This window comes from Schistocerca piceifrons, unplaced genomic scaffold (genome assembly GCF_021461385.2).
Source record: "Schistocerca piceifrons isolate TAMUIC-IGC-003096 unplaced genomic scaffold, iqSchPice1.1 HiC_scaffold_1683, whole genome shotgun sequence".
Classification (NCBI taxonomy): Eukaryota; Metazoa; Arthropoda; class Insecta; order Orthoptera; family Acrididae; genus Schistocerca; species Schistocerca piceifrons.
Window position 1 is genome coordinate 363273 of NW_025727549.1, and position 18197 is coordinate 381469.

Consider the following 18197-nt stretch of genomic DNA (forward strand, 5'->3'; position numbering starts at 1 on the left):
CCGTTCCACACCTTCAAGGACCCACTTCTTTTCTGTCGTACTCGAACACTTGTACTTCTTCGATGTCATTTTCGCGACGGATTTATGTACCGTGCTTATGCTTTATTGAGAAAACACGGGAATTTTTCGAAGTGTATAGGGGTGAAACGATCATCTTAATAACCTATAAAACAATTCCAGATATCGAGTATTACGTACCGGCTGACAGTTCATTACAAAATGTTTACGGGGTTATCTGTTAAGACAGTCGCTTCCGTTTATGGAATGTACCGAACACAGGAGGTTTCTTCGATAAATAGAAGTTCTTACATGGGTCTTGAAAACACGATCGAATTACAGAGGTTCAAATAGTGAGACTCGACTGCGTGTAACTGCATAGGCAGATTTTCGGTCCCTGCAAATAATTGTAACGCAACTAAGGACATTATAGCGACACGAACGTCAGCCGCGTAAATAAGTCGTACACCCAGCGGACGCAGGTAAACACTTCCTGTTATGCCATGCCACTGCTGCCTCGGCGTAAACACGGAGGACAGCACGAAGGGCTCTACGTCCACTAGCTGGACTCCAGAGCAGGAAACAGCCGGGGTTGGTTGGTTGGTTGGTTTGGGGAAGGAGACCAGACAGCGTGGTCATCGGTCTCATCGGATTAAGGAAGGATGGGGAAGGAAGTCGGCCGTGCCCTTTCAGAGGAGCCATTCCGGCCTTTGCCTGGAGTGATTTAGGGAAAACAGCCGGGGTCCTCGGTGGTCTAATGGTAAGGGGTCTGGAACGTTCCAGCGCTTCGGATGGGGCTATTCGCCCCAGCCGGGCCTGGGTTCTATCCCCGGCCGGCGCTGGAATTTTCAGACTTCCGAACACTAGCCTCCACCTCTGCCCTGGCATGTGGCGCATGCCGGGTACCCCTGTGGGGTCCGTGCTTCGGATCCCACGTGGAGCTCACTCCCACACTACAAACTAAACCTGATTATGCTGCTGCAAACATTTTAATTCACACACTTTCTTCACCAGACTTCATCTACATGTATTTTAAGATACTTAATATATCTCAGTATCAAAAGAAACTGCATGGTATCATTAATATTTGCAGGATTACAACTATGAAATAAAAACCTTGCAAAAAAAAAAAAATAAGATTTTGCTTTCCTTCGTATGCTGAATACTGCTAAGGTAAATACCCAAACATCTGCCATTTTCTTGTAGTTAACAGTCAATATTCGAAAAAAAAAAGTTTATCACACTGATTCATATATTGTTGTTGTGGTCTTCAGTCCTGAGACTGGTTTGATGCAGCTCTCCATGCTACTCTATCCTGTGCAAGCTTCTTCATCTCCCAGTACCTACTGCAACCTACATCCTTCTGAATCTGCTTAGTGTATTCATCTCTTGGTCTCCCTCTACGATTTTTACCCTCCATGCTGCCCTCCAATGCTAAATTTGTGAGACCTTGATGCCTCAAAACATGTCCTACCAACCGATCCCTTCTTCTAGTCAAACTGTGCCACAAACTTCTCTTCTCCCCAATCCTATTCAATACCTCCTCATTAGTTACGTGATCTACCCACCTTATCTTCAGCATTCTTCTGTAGCACCACATTTCGAAAGCTTCTATTCTCTTCTTGTCCAAACTAGTTATCGTCCATGTTTCACTTCCATACATGGCTACACTCCATACAAATACTTTCAGAAACGACTTCCTGACACTTAAATCTATATTCGATGTTAACAAATTTCTCTTCTTCAGAAACGATTTCCTTGCCATTGCCAGTCTACATTTTATATACTCTCTACTTCGACCATCATCAGTTATTTTACTCCCCAAATAGCAAAACTTTACTACCTTAAGTGTCTCATTTCCTAATCTAATACCCTCAGCATCACCCGATTTAATTTGACTACATTCCATTATCCTCGTTTTGCTTTTGTTGATGTTCATCTTATATCCTCCTTTCAAGACACTGTCCATTCCGTTCAACTGCTCTTCCAAGTCCTTTGCTGTCTCTGACAGAATTACAATGTCATCGGCGAACCTCAAAGTTTTTATTTCTTCTCCATGAATTTTAATACCTACTCCAAATTTTTCTTTTGTTTCCTTTACTGCTTGCTCAATATACAGATTGAATAACATCGGGGAGAGGCTACAACCCTGTCTCACTCCTTTCCCAACCACTGCTTCCCTTTCATGCCCCTCGACTCTTATAACTGCCATCTGATTTCTGTACAAATTGTAAATAGCCTTTCGCTCCCTGTATTTTATACCTGCCACCTTCAAAATTTGAAAGAGAGTATTCCAGTTAACATTGTCAAAAGCTTTCTCTAAGTCTACAAATGCTAGAAACGTAGGTTTGCCTTTTCTTAATCTTTCTTCTAAGATAAGTCGTAAGGTTAGTATTGCCTCACGTGTTCCAACATTTCTACGGAATCCAAACTGATCTTCCCCGAGGTCCGTTTCTACCAGTTTTTCCATTCGTCTGTAAAGAATTCGCGTTAGTATTTTGCAGCTGTGACTTATTAAACTGATAGTTCGGTAATTTTCACATCTGTCAACACCTGCTTTCTTTGGGATTGGAATTATTATATTCTTCTTGAAGTCTGAGGGTATTTCACCTGTCTCATACATCTTGCTCACCAGATGGTAGAGTTTTGTCATGACTGGCTCTCCCAAGGCCGTCAGTAGTTCTAATGGAATGTTGTCTACACCCGGGGCCTTGTTTCGACTCAGGTCTTTCAGTGCTCTGTCAAACTCTTCACGCAGTATCTTATCTCCCATTTCGTCTTCATCTACATCCTCTTCCATTTCCATAATATTGTCCTCAAGTACATCGCCCTTGTATAAACCCTCTATATACTCCTTCCACCTTTCTGCTTCCCTTCTTTGCTTAGAACTGGGTTTCCATCTGAGCTCTTGATATTCATACAAGTGGTTCTCTTCTCTCCAAAGGTCTCTTTAATTTTCCTGTAGGCAGTATCTATCTTACCCCTAGTGAGACAAGCCTCTACATCCTTACATTTGTCCTCTAGCCATCCCTGCTTAGCCATTTTGCACTTCCTGTCGATCTCATTTTTGAGACGTTTGTATTCCTTTTTGCCTACTTCATTTACTGCATTTTTATATTTTCTCCTTTCATCAATTAAATTCAATATTTCTTCTGTTACCCAAGGATTTCTATTAGCCCTCGCCTTTTTACCTACTTGATCCTCTGCTGCCTTCACTACTTCATCCCTCAAAGCTACCCATTCTTCTTCTACTGTATTTCCTTCCCCATTCCTGTCAATTGTTCCCTTATGCTCTCCCTGAAACTCTGTACAATCTCTGGTTCTTTCAGTTTATCCAGGTCCCATCTCCTTAAATTCCCACCTTTTTGCAGTTTCTTCAGTTTTAATCTACAGGTCATAACCAATAGATTGTGGTCAGAGTCCACATCTGCCCCTGGAAATGTCTTACAATTTAAAACCTGGTTCCTAAATCTCTGTCTTACCATTATATAATCTATCTGATACCTACTAGTATCTCCAGGATTCTTCCAGGTATACAACCTTCTTTTATGATTCTTGAACCAAGTGTTAGCTATGATTAAGTTATGCTCTGTGCAAAATTCTACAAGGCGGCTTCCTCTTTCATTTCTTCCCCCCAATCCGTATTCACCTACTATGTTTCCTTCTCTCCCTTTTCCTACTGACGAATTCCAGTCACCCATGACTATTAAATTTTCGTCTCCCTTCACTACCTGAATAATTTCTTTTATCTCGTCATACATTTCATCTATTTCTTCATCATCTGCAGAGCTAGTTGGCATATAAACTTGTACTACTGTAGTAGGCATGGGCTTTGTGTCTATCTTGGCCACAATAATGCGTTCACTATGCTGTTTGTAGTAGCTAACCCGCACTCCTATTTTTTTATTCATTATTAAACCTACTCCTGCATTACCCCTATTTGATTTTGTATTTATAACCCTGTAATCACCTGACCAAAAGTCTTGTTCCTCCTGCCACCGAACTTCACTAATTCCCACTATATCTAACTTTAACCTATCCATTTCCCTTTTTAAATTTTCTAACCTACCTGCCCGATTAAGGGATCTGACATTCCACGCTCCGATCCGTAGAACGCCAGTTTTCTTTCTCCTGATAACGACGTCCTCTTGAGTAGTCCCCGCCCGGAGATCCGAATGGGGGACTATTTTACCTCCGGAATATTTTACCCAAGAGGACGCCATCATCATTTAATCATACAGTAAAGCTGCATGTCCTCGGGAAAAATTACGGCTGTAGGTTCCCCTTGCTTTCAGCCGTTCGCAGTACCAGCACAGCAAGGCCGTTTTGGTTAATGTTACAAGGCCAGATCAGTCAATCATCCAGACTGTTGCCCCTGCAACTACTGAAAAGGCTGCTGCCCCTCTTCAGGAACCACATGTTTGTCTGGCCTCTCAACAGATACCCCTCCGTTGTGGTTGCACCTACGGTACCGCCATCTGTATCGTTGAGGCACGCAAGCCTCCCCACCAACGGCAAGGTCCATGGTTCATGGGGGGGATTCATATATTACATACTCTATTTCACACATTCTCAGTGCTGAAAAAGCAGTAAGTATTTCAAAGTCATAAGAAAATGCAAAATATTAAAACAATAGCAAATCACAAGCCAACAATGTGTTCTTTTTAGTATCATGATTGACTAAGCGATAAATAAATTCTGTATAAGATATCGTTTCGTAACAGCTGACAATACCTTTTAAATATACATTGTTTTCACTAATTGCATTTTCAAAAACGAACACAGGCCTTTTTTTGTCAAATTATTCTAGTGTCAAAATGAGATATGACACAGGTCACTAATGAGATAAACTCTTTTTTTTGTATGAAAACGATATTTCTCGTGGTTTTATTAGAGGTGAATGCTGAATCAAACAGATAACACTTAACATTAATAAGAGGAATTTCTTGGCGATTTTACTAACACGTCCATATATTTCATACAATATTTCGATTAATAGTTATATGAAGACCTCTCTGCCTCTACTTTTTGTAAAAATATCTTGTGGATCAGGAAATAAATTATATTACTACCTCTACAGGTTAAGTCTAGTTAGAGATTGTAAAGGCCATAGCCAAACATGCAGAATGTTACCTTCTCTGCAAGGCGTTTGCCATCAGTAATGAGTGAAACTGTAAAATAAGAAAGACGGATGACAAACGTCTATTATTGCTGTACTATTATATCACTAACGTTGCATTGCAAGAAACTTACTTACAGTTTCCCTTGCTGTTCAAAATTCTGGAATCCACAATACCGTGCGATTATTTTGGTACCATTTAATGTAACAGTAGCTCCGACACCTCACTGCGCAGAGGAAATTGAACCTAAATTTCGTATTTTTGTTAATGAGAGAGAGAGAGACTGTCTGCTAGTATGGCCGTTTCTTTTGCTATTAAATTCCGAGCCACATATCCATGCTTAAAAGTGTGGACAAAACTTTTAGTAATACTAAATTACAAAGAGGGAATGAAGAATGTAACATGCTGCGTACATTAATGTTACTGGAGATGTAGTTTGCATTATATGTTAAGAGAACAGAATTATATTGTAACGCGTGAAATACACAATGATACGGTAACAGAGAAACCGAACAGTGATGCCATAGTCTGTTTTGTAATAACAGTGTAAAGGAAGAAATAAACAGCAACTAGACATTTCAGTCACTCAATTTTCGCGGCCATTCTGCAGTTCATTACTTTGCTGCTGGGTATCGCTACTAGTCCCTCGCACATTCAGTTATCACTTCACTGCTAGGTGTCACTATTAGCCCATCACACACTCAGTTATCACTTCGCTGCTAGGTGTCACTACTAGTCCCTCACACATTCAGTTATCACTTCACTGCTAGGTGTCACTACTAGTCCCTCGCACATTCAGTTATCACTTCACTGCTAGGTGTCACTATTAGCCCCTCACACAGTTATCACTTCGCTGCTAGGTGTCACTACTAGTCCCTCACACATTCAGTTATCACTTCACTGCTAAGTGTCACTACTAGTCCCTCACACACTTAGTTATCACTTCACTGCTAGGTGTCACTACCAGTCCCTCACACATTCAGTTATCACTTCACTGCTAGGTGTCACTACTAGTCCCTCGCACACTCAGTTATCACTTCACTGCTAGGTGTCACTACTAGTCCCTCACACACTCAGTTATCACTTCGCTGCTAGGTGTCACTACTAGTCGCTCGCACACTCAGTTATCACTTCGCTGCTAGGTGTCACTACTAGTCCCTCACACACTCAGTTATCACTTCACTGCTAGGTGTCACTACTAGTCCCTCGCACATTCAGTTATCACTTCACTGCTAGGTGTCACTACTAGTCCCTCGCACATTCAGTTATCACTTCACTGCTAGGTGTCACTACTAGTCCCTCACACACTCAGTTATCACTTCACTGCTAGGTGTCACTACTAGTCCCTCGCACATTCAGTTATCACTTCACTGCTAGGTGTCACTATTAGCCCCTCACAGTCAGTTACCACTTCGCTGCTAGGTGTCACTACTAGTCCCTCACACATTCAGTTATCACTTCACTGCTAGGTGTCACTACTAGTCACACACTCAGTTATCACTTCACTGCTACGTGTCACTACTAGTCCCTCACACACTCAGTTATCACTTCGCTGCTAGGTGTCACTACTAGTCCCTCACACACTCAGTTATCACTTCACTACTAGGTGTCACTACTAGTCCCTTGCACATTCAGTTATCACTTCACTGCTAGGTGTCACTACTAGCCCCTCACACACTCAGTTATCACTTCACTGCTAGGTGTCACTACTAGCCCCTCACACACTCAGTTATCACTTCACTGCTAGGTGTCACTACTAGCCCCTCACACACTCAGTTATCACTTCGCTGCTAGGTGTCACTACTAGTCTCTCACACACTCAGTTATCACTTCACTGCTAGGTGTCACTACTAGCCCCTCACACACTCAGTTATCACTTCGCTGCTAGGTGTCACTACTAGTCCCTCATACACTCAGTTATCTCTTCGCTGCTAGGTGTCACTACTAGTCCCTCGCACATTCAGTTATCACTTCACTTCTAGGTGTCACTACTAGTCCCTCACACATTCAGTTATCACTTCACTGCTATGTGTCACTACTAGTCACACACTCAGTTATCACTTCACTGCTACGTGTCACTACTAGTCCCTCACACACTCAGTTATCACTTCGCTGCTAGGTGTCACTACTAGTCCCTCACACACTCAGTTATCACTTCGCTGCTAGGTGTCACTACTAGTCGCTCGCACACTCAGTTATCACTTCGCTGCTAGGTGTCACTACTAGTCCCTCACACACTCAGTTATCTCTTCGCTGCTAGGTGTCACTACTAGTCCCTCGCACATTCAGTTATCACTTCACTGCTAGGTGTCACTACTAGTCCCTCACACATTCAGTTATCACTTCACTGCTAGGTGTCACTACTAGTCACACACTCAGTTATCACTTCACTGCTACGTGTCACTACTAGTCCCTCACACACTCTGTTATCACTTCGCTGCTAGGTGTCACTACTAGTCCCTCACACACTCAGTTATCACTTCGCTGCTAGGTGTCACTACTAGTCGCTCGCACACTCAGTTATCACTTCGCTGCTAGGTGTCACTACTAGTCCCTCACACACTCAGTTATCACTTCACTGCTAGGTGTCACTACTAGTCCCTCGCACATTCAGTTATCACTTCACTGCTAGGTGTCACTATTAGCCCCTCACAGTGAGTTACCACTTCGCTGCTAGGTGTCACTACTAGTCCCTCACACATTCAGTTATCACTTCACTGCTAGGTGTCACTACTAGTCACACACTCAGTTATCACTTCACTGCTACGTGTCACTACTAGTCCCTCACACACTCAGTTATCACTTCGCTGCTAGGTGTCACTACTAGTCCCTCACACACTCAGTTATCACTTCACTACTAGGTGTCACTACTAGTCCCTTGCACATTCAGTTATCACTTCACTGCTAGGTGTCACTACTAGTCCCTCATACACTCAGTTATCTCTTCGCTGCTAGGTGTCACTACTAGTCCCTCGCACATTCAGTTATCACTTCACTTCTAGGTGTCACTACTAGTCCCTCACACACTCAGTGATCACTTCGCTGCTAGGTGTCACTACTAGTCACTCACACACTCAGTTATCACTTCGCTGCTAGGTGTCACTACTAGTCCCTCACACACTCAGTTACCACTTCGCTGCTAGGTGTCACTACTAGTCCCTCACACATTCAGTTATCACTTCACTGCTAGGTGTCACTACTAGCCCCTCACACACTCAGTTATCACTTCGCTGCTAGGTGTCACTACTAGTCTCTCACACACTCAGTTATCACTTCACTGCTAGGTGTCACTACTAGTCCCTCACACACTCAGTTATCACTTCACTACTAGGTGTCACTACTAGTCCCTTGCACATTCAGTTATCACTTCACTGCTAGGTGTCACTACTAGTCCCTCATACACTCAGTTATCTCTTCGCTGCTAGGTGTCACTACTAGTCCCTCGCACATTCAGTTATCACTTCACTTCTAGGTGTCACTACTAGTCCCTCACACACTCAGTGATCACTTCGCTGCTAGGTGTCACTACTAGTCACTCACACACTCAGTTATCACTTCGCTGCTAGGTGTCACTACTAGTCCCTCACACACTCAGTTACCACTTCGCTGCTAGGTGTCACTACTAGTCCCTCACACATTCAGTTATCACTTCACTGCTAGGTGTCACTACTAGCCCCTCACACACTCAGTTATCACTTCGCTGCTAGGTGTCACTACTAGTCCCTCATACACTCAGTTATCTCTTCGCTGCTAGGTGTCACTACTAGTCCCTCACACACTCAGTTATCACTTCGCTGCTAAGTGTCGCTACTAGTCCCTCATACACACAGTTGTCTGTAGTGCAGGCTTCGCTACCAGAGGGCTCTATCAGCACCGGCCAGGACTTACTCTGTCGGCGTTTGCTGCTTCACTCCTCAAGATCTATGCCAGCTGACGTGACTGCTAAATCTTCAGACTGAACGAAAAAACTAACATCAATACCAAATAAGGCAAATAGTGATAAGTGCAAATACTACCAAACCATCACTTTCATACGTCCTGGCTGACAATACTGATCCATAATATTTACAGAGGAATGGAACACACTAGAGAAGACGAGCTGGAGGAAAATCGATTTTGAGAGAACACATTAGCCGCTAGAGAACGGTTGAAGAAATTCAACCCGTATTTATAACATCTATAGATGTAGAAAATAACTTTTGACAGTTTTGGCCAGAATATACAGTCTGAATTTAAGATGCAACCAGGGATAAAATACAGTGAGCGGCATGTTACCTAGAACTCGGCCAGAAATCAGACAGCAGTTGTAAGACTTAAAAGGAAGCTGGTAGTTGATAGTTGAGAAGTGAGAGTGAGAGTTTGAGAGAGAGAGAGAGAGAGAGAGAGAGAGAGAGAGAGAGGGGGGGGGGTCTAGCCCCTTCTTCCATGTTATTCACTTTGCATACAGAATGTTTCAGACGTCATGCTACACACTTATCGAGTCTGTAGAGGGGACCTAGCTGATGAAGTTTTACATAGGAATCGATGTCTGGAAACGTCATCCAGCGACGCTACAGAGTATAAAAGTAGCAGGCGCTGCAGTCTGTAAAATATGTGTATACAGGGAGATCCAATGAAGACGTTACCAATTTTCTATGATGATGGCGATGGATAAATGTATCAATTTGAGGTTATGTCCCTATAACAGAATATTAGAAGAGAAGACATCCCTGATATGTGCGACAGTATGTACCGGTAGCGTTGTAGCTCAAATGTAGGGCAGGAAACTTTCAAAGGTGGTAGTATGGACCGAAAGAAGAAAACAATGTCCAGTGCACATGGGCTGTAAAATGCATACCTAAGAGCTTCGAGGCCTTCTTCGTCTTCGCTAGCATAAAACATATCTCCAGTATTGAATAAGTGCTCATAGCTCCTCAGGTATGCATTTTGCAGCCCATGTTTACCGGACATTTTTTCTTACTTTGTTCCATATCAACACCTTTGAAAGTTAGCAACAACAGTACCAGTACTTGTATTCCACAGTCAGATTTATGATAACAATTTTCCCTTGTAACTTTCGACTGATTCGTTTCCGGTACTGAGGCCATTACCTCAAATTGATACATAAACAAGGCATCACACACTATTTACATACATTTGCCGGAGCTGGCGCCTGTATTTTGATGCTCCTTAGCCTCGTTAGATGACGTTTGCAGGCATGAGTTACTATGTAAAATTGCAAGCTCTAGAAATGTGAAACACCTTGTATAAAGAAAGCAACATACGAAACGGACGAGAAATTCGGGAAATTAATCGAAGATAAGAAAGAAGAAATAGAAGTTATTTCCAAATCGAACTTTCATTTTGCTGCTACTGATCTGAAATTATGTGGCATTTATTAGCGCTGAAGAGGATCGTTCAAACGGTGGTCGAAATGTCGTTATTTTAGTTGTTTCACTGTTTTATAATGATATCGCCTAGTACCCAAAACGATTTTCTTCATGTTGTTTGTTGGAATTCTATCGCTTCTCTCCGATATTTTCAGTATGATACTAATATGTTTTCCTACATCTAGCAACCTTAATAGTGCTTGAAATGATGAAAATAGTACCAAATACTTTTTGACATGGAGACAGAAACGGTGCTTGGTTTTGATGATAACGATATACAGGAAAATTCAGCCATGTTTCTCCGAAGTTGCATAACGTCGAAATCCTGAAATACATCCGTATATTTCGAATGTGGTACAATAGCTGTAGGTAGGAGGCGAGGTACTGGCAGAAGTAAAGCTGTGTGGACGGGGCTTGAGTCGTGTTTGGGTAGCTCAAATGGTAGAGCACTTGCCCATGAAAGGCAAAGGTCCCGAGTACGAGTCTCAGTGCCGCACACAGTTTTAATCTGCCAGGAAGTTTGATATCGGCGCACACTCCGCTGCAGAGTGAACTAATTCTGGAAAGAGCTGTATACGAGGTGCGGCTAGAAAAAAACCGGACTGATGCTGGAAAAAACATTTATTTACAATTATTTACAATTTCATGTTATTTCCTTCAATGTACTCTCCTCCTCGGTCTCTACACCGCTCCATACGAATTTTCCACTGTTCATAGCAATGCTGCAGATCATTTTCGGTAAGTCCATACATTACTTCCGTCGCTTTTTCTTTTACTGCTTCAACAGTCTCAAATCTAGTTCCTTTCAAAGCTGACTTGACTTTAGGGAAAAAAAAAGTCACAGGGGGCCAAATCAGGTGAGTAGGGAGGATGGTCTAAGATGGGAATGTTGTGTTTTGCCAAAAACGTCTTCACTGACAACGCACTGTGAGCTGGGGCATTGTCTTGGTGAAGGACCCACGACTTTTTTCTCCACAAATCGTTCCGTTTTCTCCGTACTCGCTCACGTAGGGTAGCCAGGACGCTAATGTAGTAATGCTGATTCACTGTTTGTCCCTCTGGTACCCAATCAATGTGCACAATCCCTTTGATGTAAAAAAAAAAAACAATCATCATTGCCTTGAATTTCGATTTTGACATTCGTGCTTTTTTTTTGTCGTGGAGAACCAGGAGTTTTCCAATGCATCGATTGGCGTTTAGTTTCGGGATCGTAAGTAAAAAACCACGATTCATCGCAAGTAATAACATTTTGTAAGAAGGTGGGATCACTTTCAATGTTTTCCAGGATGTCAGAACAAATCATTCTTCGGCGTTCCTTCTGTTCAATTGCGAGACACTTTGGAACCATTTTTGAACACACTTTGTTCGCGTTGAAACTTTCATGAAGAATCTGCCTAACACTTTCCTTGTCAACTCCTGTTAACTCAGACACTGCTCTGATTGTTAAACGGCGATCTTGTCGAACAAGTTTACCGATTTTTTCAATGTTTGCATCAGTTTTTGCTGACAATGGTCTGCCAGTGCGAGTGTCATCCCTGGTGTCTTCGCGGCCATCTTTAAATAGTTTAAACCACTCAAACACTTGTGTTCGCGATAAACAATCATCGCCGTACACTTGTTGTAACATTACAAACGTTTCACTTGCAGATTTTCCTAGTTTCAAACAAAATTTGATGTTAACACGCTGTTCTTTCTGTACACTCAACATTTTCCGACGCACAGACAAAACGTCAACTACTTAAAACAGACGCCACGGGCAGACTGAGTGCAGGAGACAGATAAAACTCGAGCAGTAGGCGGAGCGAGAGTCACGTGACAGGCCACGCGACTTTCAGCCTTATTGCATTCGTTTTATTGTTTCACCAGTACTAGTCCGGTTTTTTTTCTAGCCACACCTCGTAGTTACTGGAGAGATACAGGATGTTCCAAAATTCCCGTTAAAAACTTCTAGGGAACTGAGTGACGATATTTTGAACTGGAACACATGTATGGAAACGTATATCCGTGCTACAGCCGTATAAATACATCTTCGCTAATGTGGTATTCAACAGGGTAATCATCACTGGAGGGGGTTACTTACGTCGGATCGTATGATGTCATTTGACGGCTGTCCTACCTCTCTGAACTGGTTCGAGTCTCGTTCATGTGTCTGTGAGTGTTAGAGCAACATTGCTGAGTACACTTTTGCCGAATACACCGACACGAGTATTGTGTGTGGCCAAGCTCACAGTGTTGGAAGAGCTGCTGGTCGCCTTTATGAAGATCGTTGTCCACAACGTCTGACTCCTCCCCACACGCTTTTCGTTACCATTGCGCAACGTCTTCGAGAAAGGGTGCCTTCGCCGTCAGCAGGTGCGTCTGTGATGCGTCATGGAGACGCAGCGCGCGCGAATTGGAAAATATATTTATATGGATATGGTGTCTGTTCTTTCGGACATGTCCGAAAGGACGCTACGAATGTAGTGTGTGGACATACAAGGTGAGAATGTGGGTCTCGCGGGAGGCGTGGGCGAGATAGTACCTGTAGTCTCACTATCCTCTGTGCCCTCGGTGGCTCAGATGGATAGAGCGACTGCCATGTAAGCAGGAGGTCCCTGGTTCAAGTTCCGGTCGGGGCACGCATTTTCACCCGTCTTCGTTGATATATATCAACGCCCGTCAGCAGCTGAAGGTATTAATTTCACTCTGGAAAAGGCCCTCCTGTAAAAACAGTGTCTCTGAAGATCGATTTTTTTTGTTTCTTTGGTTATTAACGAGTGAAACTGTAGAACAATAGATGTACTGGGCCACATCTACACTGAAATGCCAAAGAAACTAGTATAATAATGCGTATTCAAACACAGAGATATGTAAACAGGCAAAATATGGTTCTGCCGCCGGCAACGCCTGTGTAAGACATGTGTCTGGCGTAGTTGTTGGATTGGTTACTGCTGCTACAATGGCAGGTTATCACGATTTAAATGACTTTGAACGTGGTATTATACTCGGCGCAAGAGCGATGGGACACAGCATCTCCGAGGTAGCGATGAAGTGGGGATTTTCCTGTACGACCATGTCACGAGGGCACCGTGAATATTAGCAATCCAGTAAAACAACAAATCTCCGACATCGCTGCGGCCGGAAAAGATCCTGCAAGAATGGAAACTGAAGAGAATCGTTGAGCGTGGCGAAAGTTCAACCCTTCCGCAAATTACAGAAAATTTCAATGCTTAACCATCAATAAGTGTCAGCATGCGAATCATTCAACGAAACATCATCTACATGGGCTTTCAGAGCCGAAGGCCCACTCGTGTACCCTTGCTGACTGCACAGCACAAGGCTTTGCGCCTCATTTGGGCCCATCGCTACGAACATTCGACTGTTGATGATTGGAAACATATTGCCAGGTTGGACGAGTCTCTCTTCAAAATGTCTATAGAGTATGAACGTGTACGGGTATGAAGACAACATCATGAATCCATGGACCCTGCATGTCAGCTGGGGACTGTTGAAGCTGGTGGAGGGTCTGTGGCGTGTGCATTTGGAGTGATGTGGGACCCCTAATACGTCTAGATACAACTCTGGCTGGTGACACGTGCGTAAGCATCCTGTCTGATCACCTGCATCCATTCATGTCCATTGTGCATTCCGACGGATGTGGGTAATTCCAGCAGGACAATGCGACACCCCAGACAACCACAATTGCTGCAGAGTGGCTGCAGGAACACTCTTCCGAGGTTAAACACTTCCGCTGGCCACCAAACTCCCCAAACATCCTGTACGTTTCCAGTAAATTGTATAGCATTATCGAGCATATCTGGGATGCCTTACAACGTGTTGATCAGAGGAGATCTCTACTCCCTCATACTCTTACGGATTTATGGGCAGCTCTGCAGGATTCATGGTGTCAGTTCCCTCCTGCGCGACTTCAGCCATTAGTCGATTCCATGCCACGGCGTTTTGAGGCACTTCTGCGTGCTCGCGGGGGGCCTACACGGTTTTTCTTTGGCTCTTCAGTGTAACAAATTACTTGTCAAAGTGACAGCGTTACCAATATGTTTTCAAATGTTTCTAGTATACGGTACGTCTCCGGAGACGGGTTACAATTTAAAATACGAGTATTATGTACTCAGTCCCCCGCACAAGTTCTAGCAGTTAGTGATCGGAATTTCAGAACATCCTGTACGTTTCCAGTAAATTGTGTAGCCGTTGTCGTATTATAACTGATATCTGCAAATACATTTCAGAACTGGTGACAGATCGTTAGGCGCGACTGCAGACGTTCGCAGCGTTTGCCCAGGGGGCGTCTTGGCTACGGCAGCTCTGACGGCCACGAGAATAACCGGAGGTAGAGAGCGCAGCACGGCTAGTTTGAAGGCCACTTTCAACTAATGTTGCAAGAGGTGTCTCTTTCTAGAGATACTACGACTCGCCCCACGTAAGCTTTAAGAGGAAAGCCAAATGCTACAACTTCTGGCCTCTGCTAACATTTCGAAATACACTATCCTATCAGTAAGTGTACAGACACCGATTAGTGGACATTAATACGCAGTGTGTCCACCCTTTGTCTCTATGGCGGCTTGACCTCTGCTCGGGACACTAAGTGAGGTGCCTGCCGACAATTTACGCTCCACACACGGAGATAGTATCTACGTCTTTGTTTTTGAACATGCCAGACAATACATTGCTCAGCAAGATTGCCAGGTCTCTCACCAATTTTGAACGTTTGGAACACTATGGGGAGGTTCTTTAAACCAGGTCGCGATTTTGACGATGTAACGAACCAACTGAACTGAATTTGGTACGATATCCGTCAGGAGGTCATCCACTAACTTTATCGATGTCTAGCCGAATAACTGCCCGCGTAAAGGCCAGAGTTGGACCAACACGTTATCGACTTATCAATTTGTGAAGCTCTTTCTCTTGAATTAATCATCCACTTTTTCTGCAACTGTAATCATTCATTTGCCCCTACACGTACATGATGTGTATCGATTTCCATCGCACTGGGGTAATTCCTCCGGGATACGTTTATTTTCCTTAGTGTGAAAATATATTTGGAACAGGTCATTCAAAAACGTTTGATACGAAATAGAGGGGAGTTGGTTGTTGTTAGGAGAACAGAATGTATTAGACTCGCGGATCATATGGTGTTATTGGCAGTGAGCAAAAGAAGTATGACTGAAATGTTAAAAGAATTAAACAAGACACGTGAGTAAATTGGAATGAGAAAAGGCAAAATGTCCGGTGTTAAGTGCAAGAAAAGTAAGAACAACTATAATGTTAGGAAGGAAGATACAGAACAATTTAGTGTTTTTAGATAACTGCGACGCGCTATTATGGACGACATTGGAAGTAATAAGGAGGTGAAAACACGTATAGCAATTGCCAACGAGACGTTTCATAACAGGAGACTTTTATGTGGGTGCGTTGATAGAGGATAAAATAGGCAGGCAAAGTGAGTAATTAGGTGGTGTTGAGTCGGAGAACAGAGAGAAATTTTAAAGGTAGCAGGATGAGGAAACAATTGGCATGGACACTGAATGAGAAGAGATTGTTTATTGATGGTATGGAGGAAATAGTGAATGGAAGAGGAAGAAGAAGAAGAAGAAGACGACGCAGAACATACCAGGTGGTGGACAGTGTAATAGTTGTGAGAAAACAAGAGGGTAACAAATTATGGGACTACATGGAGAGGTACATGTGAAGACCTGCCCTAGGGCAGAACACTCATTATGATGATGATGATGCTGGTGGTGGTGGTGGTGGTGGTGGTGGTGGTGGTGGTGGCGGCGGCGACGACGACGACGACGACGACGACGACGACGACGACGAAAAGGAGACTTATTTAGGACATTTTGCAAGACGCCCATTTTCTTGTAATCCAGATTTAAAGCAAAAAATAGGCAGCTTATAATCTGTACTCTACAAACGACCGTGAAGTGCATGGCAGATGGAACTTGCCATTATACCAGTTATCAGGACTTCTTCCCACTCCACTGACAGGTATGGAGCGAGCGAAATGTGACTGCTGAAAAGCCTTTGTGCGTGCTGTGCTTAGTCTAATCTGGTCTTCACGCTTCCTACACTTACGATACGTAGGCGGTTTCAGTATATTCCTACATTCATTATGTAACGTCGGTTCTAGAAACTTTCTAAGTAGGTCTCCTCGCGATACTTTGCTCTTCCACGAGATAGTCTGTGTCTATCATCAACTGTCCGGTATTTCAGTTGTTTGAACACCTTCGTGACATTCTCCTATGTGTCAAACAAACCTGTGAGCATTCTTTACTGCCCTTTTCTGTTTAAGTTCAATATGCCCTGTTCGTCCTATCTGGTACTGATTGCAATTCCCCAGTATTGTACCAATGAACCGCACGCGCTTTACCTACAAATGTGATCGTTCCATTTCATACCTCTACAAATTTATACACTCAAGTATTTACATGAGTTAACAAATTCCAGCTGCAGCGCACTGAAGCTGTAGTCATCGGACTACGTAGTCTCATTTTTTGAAATGTTGATTTTGTTGATACCGTCACAGTAGAATATTTGACTATGCTAACAGAGCCTCAACCTCACCTCTGTTTGCATGGCTTCGAACTATAAAACTCCTCGAATGTGTTCCGTAAGTAAGTAGATGAAAATCGGATGGGACCAAGTCGGGGCTGTGTGGAGGTGAATCGACGGCAGTGAACGAACGGCATCGCAGTGCTGCAGACGCCGCAGCGCTAGGCTGTAGTTTGGCGTTGTAATGCTGAAGAGGAGGGCGTTCCACGTGCGGACCAACTCTTCCAATTCGTGCTTTCAGTTTTCTGAGCTGCTTCTCACGCACCGACACAGCTACATCACACACCGCTGTGTTACACGGTACAAATCGGAGCCCTCTAGCAGCAGAGGGCTGCAGATATGTAGAATAAAGATGTAGAATGTTACTAACGTTGTTTAACCGGAAAGCTCAAGAGTTTTCAAAAAAAACATTTCAAGTAATTACTTCTCAGCACGCCCTCGTGTTATATGCACAAAACTAAGAAACTGTTTCCGAGCAAAGTATGCTATCCTTTTGATTGAACATCTTTATAACGTACATCAGTAGTAAACCTTATGGTGATCGTGAAATTTCGTATTTGTATTTACACTGAAAGGCGATTACTCTGTGGCCAATACACAATGACAACGGCAGTTGCCAGGTGGATATTAACTGCATCACCACCCACTTTGCCACGGTAAGTGGAAGAATTGGTTTTCCGACGCATGTCGCCATGTAACTGTCGCTCATGGCGATACATTAAAGAGTTCTCTGTCCCCACGTCAGAGAGCCAGTACCCGGCATCACTCAACGAAATAAAGACGGAAATTCTGTGTGCCACATTTGAAAATGAGTCTGAAAAGGTTACAAAACTAGTTAATGGAATTAAAAATATTTCAAAGAGTGAGTTGTTGCAGTTTTCCGTATTTATATTCAATACACTAGTCACAGGCTCTAGATCATCCTCAGTGGATATGCTTAATCTGTTGTGATACTATTTGAATTGTTGAGAGCGTGATGTGTCCCTCCGAGATTAATTTTGCCTGGGCCTTAAGCGACTCACCGGTCAGCATTTACAGAGCTGCCAACTACATCTCGCACGGGGAATATTATTAGGCTCAGTTTGAGCCGCAGCTAACGGAAGCGAACGCAGATCGAACGTGTATTCGCAGTCATTCCCTCTATTGACCACCATTCGCCTAT